This window comes from Mus pahari, chromosome 10, assembly GCF_900095145.1.
Source record: "Mus pahari chromosome 10, PAHARI_EIJ_v1.1, whole genome shotgun sequence".
NCBI classification, from domain to species: domain Eukaryota; kingdom Metazoa; phylum Chordata; class Mammalia; order Rodentia; family Muridae; genus Mus; species Mus pahari.
This window is the reverse complement of record NC_034599.1, coordinates 67,919,091-67,926,914: the sequence shown is the minus strand read 5'-3', so window position 1 is coordinate 67,926,914 and position 7,824 is coordinate 67,919,091. Positions and strand designations below refer to the sequence as shown.

Genomic DNA, 7,824 nt, shown 5'->3' with positions numbered 1-7,824 from the left:
CCCCGCCAAGAGTTCATCTGCTGTCTTCCCCATCTTTTGGCTCTCTGGTCCCACATCTCCAGATTTTCTTCCCAAAAGCTGACCTTAGAGTTACACCACCAGTCAACCGACAAGTGCTTTTCTGGAAACACAATGAGCTGCTGGGCTACGTATTCAATCCTTCTCAGTTCCCACAAGGCTGGGTCTCTAGGAAATTCCACTTTTCCATTAAGAGAGAGTTCCCCCTCACTGTATACGAAGGGGAGCGCCTCACAGACCCAAGCGTCTCAACACTGTCCTGGTTTGGGGTTCACCATGGCATAACAGAGAAGGCAATAGATGTGCCTATGGCAAGCTTACCCCGCAGTAGCTCTAAAGATTTCCACCATTCACCAACCCAGTTCTTCTAAAAGATGAGGAATAAAAACCAGTGTAATAGACTCAGAAAAATCAATCTATTGTCTAATGTTAAAAACTACTAAAATAGAATTCTTTTAAAGATGATGATTAGGTTCTCAATCATTATCTGAAAAGAAAACATTCTAGACTAACATGAACACAGAGTAACTGAAAACAGCTCTGAGCCTGAAGAGGCAGCTCAGCCAAGCACTTGTGCTTGCAGAGGACCCAGGGTTGTTGATTCTCAGTGTTCACATGGTGGCTCACAACCATCTATAATTCCAGTTTCAGGGGATCTGACACCCTCTTCTGGCTTCTAAGGGCACCAGACAAACATTCATACACATAAATCTAATATTAAAAAACAAAACAAAACAAAACAGCTTTGATACGGAGGGCGTGGTAGAACCACATCTTTAATCTTTAATCCCAGCACTCAGGAGATTCCGAGCCAAACTGTTAGTCTACAGAGCAAGTTCCAGGGCTATGCAGAGAAACCCTGTCTCAACAAAACAAAACGAAACAAAACAAACAAAAAAACCCAGACAGGACTTCCTTCCAATAGTGGCATGGGTGGGGCTTAGAATCCCAAGCCTCTGTTATTAGCGATCACCAAGTCCACGTTCTAGGCTTTCTCTCTACTGTTTTACTCTCACAATACATATTTAATTGCCCCCACACATCATAGTTTTTAATAGATGAATCTTAAAGAATGAAAATAAACTTACCAAGAGGACGGAGCCTGGTCACATACACTCCTTACAGTGTCGAGGCAGACTCTCCTCTGTCTACTTTTCCTAGGTAGATGTGGGTTCCTAGAACTGACTGTTTGCCTGTCTATCAGCATCTGTTTATAGACTGGGCGTGCCTGGTGTTCATTTATGCAGAGCAACGCACCACCACCACCCGCTCATTTCCATCAGCCTGTTAGACTGCGGTATGCTCTCTTGTTACTGTCAGTTTCTAATTCTACTGCATGGTAATCAGCAAATATTGCCAAATTTGGAGGAATTTCAGATGATTTTTTGTATTATGTTTTGATCGTGGTATATCCCAGATCAGTATTTTAGTCCTTCGAATGAAAATGGCTCCCATAGGCTCATATTTGAAAGTCTGGTTTCCAGTGGGTGGACTGTTTAGGAAGGATTAGGAGGTGTGGCCTTGTTAGAGGAGGTGTGTCACAAGAGTGAGGTTTCAAACGCCTACTCCAAGCCTAGTCTCTGTCTCTCTGTCTCTCTCTGTCTCTCTCTCTCTCTCTCTCTCTCTCTCTGCTGGCAACTTGTGGATCAGACGTAAGGACCTTCTGTAGAATCAGCCAATGCTCTTAACCACTGACCCACCTCTCCAGCTCTCAGCCTGGGAAAGGCAGATCTTTAACTTGTGATATTATTGAAACTTCTCAAACACATCTGTTTCAAGTTGAATTATCTTTCTCCAAAATTGTCGCAGGAAAGTACTAACTTACAGTCTCAGGATATAACCTCTTTCATAGCTAGGACTTCTAATGGAGGTAGTCAGGGGTTATGAGAGATCAGTAGGGCAAGTGTGAGACCCGTCTGGTCTACAAAGCCAGTTCCAGGACAGCCAGGGCTACATAGAGAGAGACCTTGTCTCGACAAACCAAAAAGAAAGAAAAGAAAATATGAATTGGTAAGTCAACTTGACTCCTCAGACTTGGAGACCTGAGTGCTAGTCCCAGACCTCACGTAAAAAGTGGGCACGGGAACAGATAGCTGGAAGCAGAGAGATGATCTTAGGTTTTCTGGTCATCCAGTTTCACGGGCCTTATGAGCTCCAGGCTCCATGAGAGACCTGTCTTAAAACATAAAGTGAAACCCACAGAGGGAGATATCGGAGGTTGACCTCTGGCCTTCAGGAACACAAGCATTGGAACACACACAGAGGAAACTGGGTCCCCAACATGCCTAGAGGGAAGACGGCATGCAGACTCAAGAGCAGAGGTCAGGAATGGAGTCTCCCTTGACACTCTCACGAGGACCCATCTCTGCCAACACCCTGATTTTGGGTGACAATACATTTACAAGTTGGTGTGCCACCTACATCAAACTGCCCCAAAGTGCCAAAATTTATATTGGGCCCAGACTCCCCCACCACCCCCCAAGCTCTGAAATAAGGGCCTGGCCTTTCAAACCTAACACAATTAACCTCTTCAGTGACTGCAAGTTTGCCATGGCAGATTTCAAAAACATTAGGAGAAAAAAATAACAGATGCAAACCATACCTGAGTTAGGAGAGAGCCCGGTGTTGTTCTCTAAACCTCTAACTTGAAGTTGCCAACACACCAGCTAATAACTCTGAATCACATCTCTTGGTCTCCAAGGTCACTTTGAGTCTGATGTTACAACAAAGAGAACCGGTAAAGGCCAAACGGCCCACTTAGGAAAGTTTTTCCAAAGGCTCTTTTGAAAAGCTGTCTATCTTACAGGCTTTCCAGATCAGGCTTCTCCACAGAAACCCACAGTCTGGCTAATGAGTCTCAGCTGCTCGTCATATGGCTGGGCCAAGCAGTCAAGTGACTTCCCCGGGTCAGGCTTCTTAGATCCAATCCAGCAGGTTCCCACATAGAGCAGATTTATTAACTGTGCCTGGGACTGGGGGAGGGGGGTAGTGTTACTCTCCCTCACCATCAAGAAAGTTCATTTGTTTTCTGAACTGCGGTTTCTTTACCAATGCTACACTTGGTTCAGACAGATGGAAGAACACGTGCAAGTAGCGGCCAGCCAGAGATAAATCAGTGCCTCCGCCTGCTCCAGGCCTTCAGAGCCACTGACATTCTCCAGAGGAGGTTACCCTGACACCCAGGAGCACCTCCAAGTCGGCACCCAGAGCGCCCACCTCGCTCCCCTTCCTGCTGCCTCTGCTCCTCAGCCTTCAGTGACTAAAGGTCCTCAGTGGCCCCTCCTTCTCCCCCTCTCTGATTTCCAATTGGCCACATCTTTCCTGCTTTCGCACTCATCTGTTTTAAAATTTTATTTCTGGTCTGGATGGCCATGATTAAACACTTATTTGGTATTCTGGCTGCAAATATGTCCACACCTCTGATCCAGGCCCCCTCATGGTACTCAAACTGTTCTTTCCACAAGCACTTCCTCCATAAAACCTGGGGGCAGGAAGAGAAGACTCTGCAGTTAAGGCAGTTAAGAGCATACAAGGCTCTTACAGAGGTTGTGAGCTGCTGCCTGACTTCTGGGAATTGACTCCAGGTCCTCTGGGAGAGCATGTGCTCTTACACAAAAAAATAAAATTTTTATTTAGTTGTGTGTGGTCATTATGTGCATCATGTGTGTGCTGGTGCCTGAGGAGGTAAGAGGGTTTCAGATCTCCTAGAATTACAGGTAGTTTTGAATGTCCCAATATGAAGTGAACCCAGGTTCTCTACCTGAGCAAGTGCTCTTAACTACGGAGCCATCTCTCCACCCCCAAATAAATAAGTGTGAGACACACACAATTAAAAATGAAGAACAGGGGGCTGGTGAGATGGCTCAGTGGGTAAGAGCACCCGACTGCTCTTCCGAAGGTCCTGAGTTCAAATCTCAGCAACCACATGGTGGCTCACAACCATCTGTAACAAGATCTAACGCCCTCCTCCAGAGTGTCTGAAGACAGCTACAGTGTACTCACATACAATAAATAAATAAATAAATAAATCTCTTTAAAAAAAAAATGAAGAACAAAGACAATATGATCAACAAGATGTTTGTCAAAGACCAACCTTTTCATGACAAATGCTCTCAAGAAATTATTTATAGGGGGAATTCCCCTCACCACAGTCAAGGACAGGTGAAACATGAAGTCACGACCTACAGCATTCTCAGTGCCGAGCTGCCGAAAACCTTTCTCAAGACCAAGGCCAAGACAGATGCCCACACTCATCACTGCCCTTCAGCATGGTCCTGAAGGTCACAGCTGGATCAGCCAGACAAGGGAAAGAAACTAAAGCATCCCAGGAAGAAAGGAGGACCGAGGACGGAGCGAGGACAGAGCGAGGACGGAGCTCATAGCAGAGTGCTTGCCCTGAGTTCAAGCCCCAGCACTGCAAACAGTAACAAGTAAAAAAATCTGTCTTTGTTGGCAATATGAGTCTATGGACAGAGAACCCCATAATTATACACATATGCCCAACACACACACATACATATATATATACACACACTTGCTCATGCACACACATACACACCCACTCTCCTATGGAAGCAATTGACTAGGAAGATGGAAGCTGGGCACGGCCATGCGTATTTGTAATTACGTACTCAGGAGCCTGAGTTAGAGGACTGTCTCAGCCTGGCCTGAGACCCTGTCTCAAACAAACAACAAACACAACACAATACAATCCAACAACAAAAGAGAAGGTGGCATTGCACTTCCTGATTTCAAACTATTAAAAGACTAAGGCTAGGCACGGTGACACATGCCTTTAATCCCAGCACCAGGAGGCAGAGGTAGGATCTCTGTGAGTTCAAGGCCAGCCTGGTCTACAAATTGAGTTCCAGGACAGCCAGGGCTACATAGAGAAACCCTGTCTAGAAAAAAATAAGAAAGAAAGAAAATCTAAAACTATTACAAACTACAGTAATTAAAACAGAAGGCACTGCCATGACAGACCAGAGGTACAGAAGATACAACTCAGAAACAACCTCATACTATGGTTAATTCCCAATGAGAGAGCCAGGCACACAGAGGAAACAGATTAGCACAGACTCTCCAACAGTGTGGAGAAATGGGCTATACGCAGGCACAAGAGCTAAACTATACAAGCATCAGCTTAACATAGAATAAAGTCTTTTTTTTCCCTTCCAACAGCTCTTTATAACAGCCTGACTTACATGGTCCTCAATATTCAAATAAGAACTCAGATAAATCAGTTGTTAAAGACTGACCTTCAAACATCGTCATAAAGATCCCATGCCTGCCAGTGATCTCTCAGACATAAAACCACATTCATACCTCAGTGGCCACAGAAGTGTGCAGCATAGTGTCCTTAGCTGGGAGCTGGTTGAAGCTCTCAGTTTTAGCTTAGCACTTTGGACCTTTTTTTTTTTTCTTCAGGCTCTAAATAGCTGTAGGGAGCTCAGCCAGGGTTGATGAGATAAGCTCAATCTGGATATAGAATCAAAACATGGGCCAGTAAGTCACAGCAGCGTTCACCAGTACAGGAGTGGGGTGGGGTGGGGTGGGGTGGGGTGAGGTGGGGGTGGGGGTGGGGGTGGAGGTACAGTAGGGGGCATCTCAAAGTTATGGATGAACTGGGCCATGGTCTAGCATGGAAAATCTGTCACCCCAACCACAGCTGACTCTGGAATAGAGGAGAGGCCTAAAATTGTAAAAATCCTAAAAGACACCAGGAAAAAAAATTTTAAAAACTGGTAGCATAAGTCTTTAGTTGCAGGAGGACTGCTAGGCCAGCCTGGACTACATAGCAGATCCTAGACCAGTTCAGGCTACACATTGAGAAACCCTGCCTCAATATAAAACTAAACCAAAGCTTCGCATGTTACTTGTCCACGGAGAGGAAAGGGTCAGAAGCTGTATGTGTGGGAGAGGTGTCTAGGAAAATGAACCAACCACTCTTATTTCCCCCAATTGAGTGGCAAGAGATAACACCTAACCCTGAGGGGAAGTAACCACGGCAATGTAAGTGTGTTTTTTAGCACCTACGTGTTCGAGGACCTGCAGAGCCAGCAAACGGGGTGGAAACGGCTGGAGGTTCTTTTTTAAATATAAGCCTTATAGAACAACATTTGTGTATAATCTTTTTTTTAAAGATTTATTTCTTTATTATATGTGTAACTGTCTTCAAACACATCAGAAGAGGGCATCAGATCTCATTACCGATGGTTGTGAGCCACCCTTTGGTTGCCAGGATTTAAACTCAGGACCTTCGGAAGAGCAGTCAGTGCTCTTAACCGCTGTGCCATCTCTCCAGCCCCTGTGTATAATCTTGATTTTAAAATGAAGTAATGAAAAATAAAATGTGTTTGTTTTCCTCGAATGATTTAGGACATCATACTAGACATCCCAAACTGGCCACACTGCATTTCCAGGATTGAGTACCTACCCTGATGGAAGACCTAGGCTTTAGGGGGAGACTGACTGGCTTTGATGCACAAACTTACCACTTTGAGAAAATTACCCAACTTTCTGTCTCACTGTCCCATACTGTGAAACAGGAAAGCTGATAGGATTGTGTTATATGGACTGAATTATGCAATGCCTATGAAGTACTGAAAGCGGTTTGTGGGGACAGTGACATGGCTTGCTGGGTACATGAAACATAGCTAAAGGCCTGAGTTTGAACCCTGGGAATCCCATGGAGGAAGAAGAAAATCAACTTTCATACATGTGCCATGGCACAGAAGAGCCAGCACACATGCATGCACATACATAACACACGCTCTCGTTAAAAAAGTTTTTTAAAAAAAATCTGATTGGTGTGGGGTATGTGATTAGTAACAGCCATTGTCACAAAAGATAATTTACCTCTGTAACAAACTGTTCCTGGCGACTGTATTGTTTTTTGTGTCTTTTATTGGTTTATATTTCATCTTCCCCTCCCCACCCGGGGTTGTCAGTCAGCCAGCTGTCCCTCAACACAGTCAATGTGCCCTTCTAGAACATTTCAGCATGCTGCTGCTCAGTGATTGGGGACTGGGTCACCAGACAGTCGAGCTTACTGAACGACATGTGGCACAGAGGGAAAAGGGCACCAAGTCACGTCTCAGAGGTCTGCATCCAACTGGAAGTTTCCTTACAGCAGTCATCAGTGTGATGAACAGAACCCCGTGGGCTCACTTCCTCACTGTCACCTGTGAGGTGATGTGCTGACACGGCGACCAACTCTCCCAAAGATGATCAGATTTAAGTCAATGGGAGAGGCCCATGACCCAGAAAAACCAACCTTGTCCCTGACCTAGATCTTAATGGGAATACCAAAGGTGGCTACTGGGGTTTGTTTTTAAGATTTTTTTATTTTACATATATGAGTATTCTGTAGCTGTCTTCAGACACACCAGAAGAGGGCATCGGATGCCATTAGATGGTTGTGAGCCACCATGTGGTTGCTGGGAATTGAACTCAGGACCTCTGGAAGAGCAGTCAGTGCTCTTAACCGCTGAGCCATCTCTCCAGCCCATCCACATGTGGCTACTATTTTGAAAAGCTTCTGAAGCCTAGGTGAGACAGTAATTCCTCACACATTTGGTAGCAGTGGCTGCAGCTGCACCCAGGGCACGTAGCTCTAATGTAGGGTGAGGAAGGGTTCTTAGTGGGAAACAGGCGATATGCTCTGTGCGCAGTGCCTTCCTGCAAGTCGGATGCCGAGTTCCTTTCTTTCTTTTTCTTTTTCTTTTTCTTTTTCTTTTTCTTTTTCTTTTTCTTTTTCTTTTTCTTTTTCTTTTTCTTTTCTTTTCTTTTCTTTTCTTTTCTTTT

The 7,824-nt window shown here is 45.0% G+C and overlaps 1 protein-coding gene across 5 annotated transcripts in view; it reads right to left on the bottom strand.

Moving 5' to 3' along the window:
- Positions 1–7,824, bottom strand: part of Rab27a (RAB27A, member RAS oncogene family) — a 50,557-nt gene that overhangs the window by 28,549 nt on the left and 14,184 nt on the right. Inside the window, exon 1 of one of the 5 annotated variants that reach the window (XM_029543369.1) lies at positions 5,344–5,375. The exons of 1 other annotated variant lie outside the window; for it this stretch is intronic. The gene's annotated coding sequence lies outside the window, so the exon portion shown is untranslated. 3 more of the 5 variants (XM_029543370.1, XM_029543368.1, XM_029543371.1) reach the window with 3 other exon arrangements.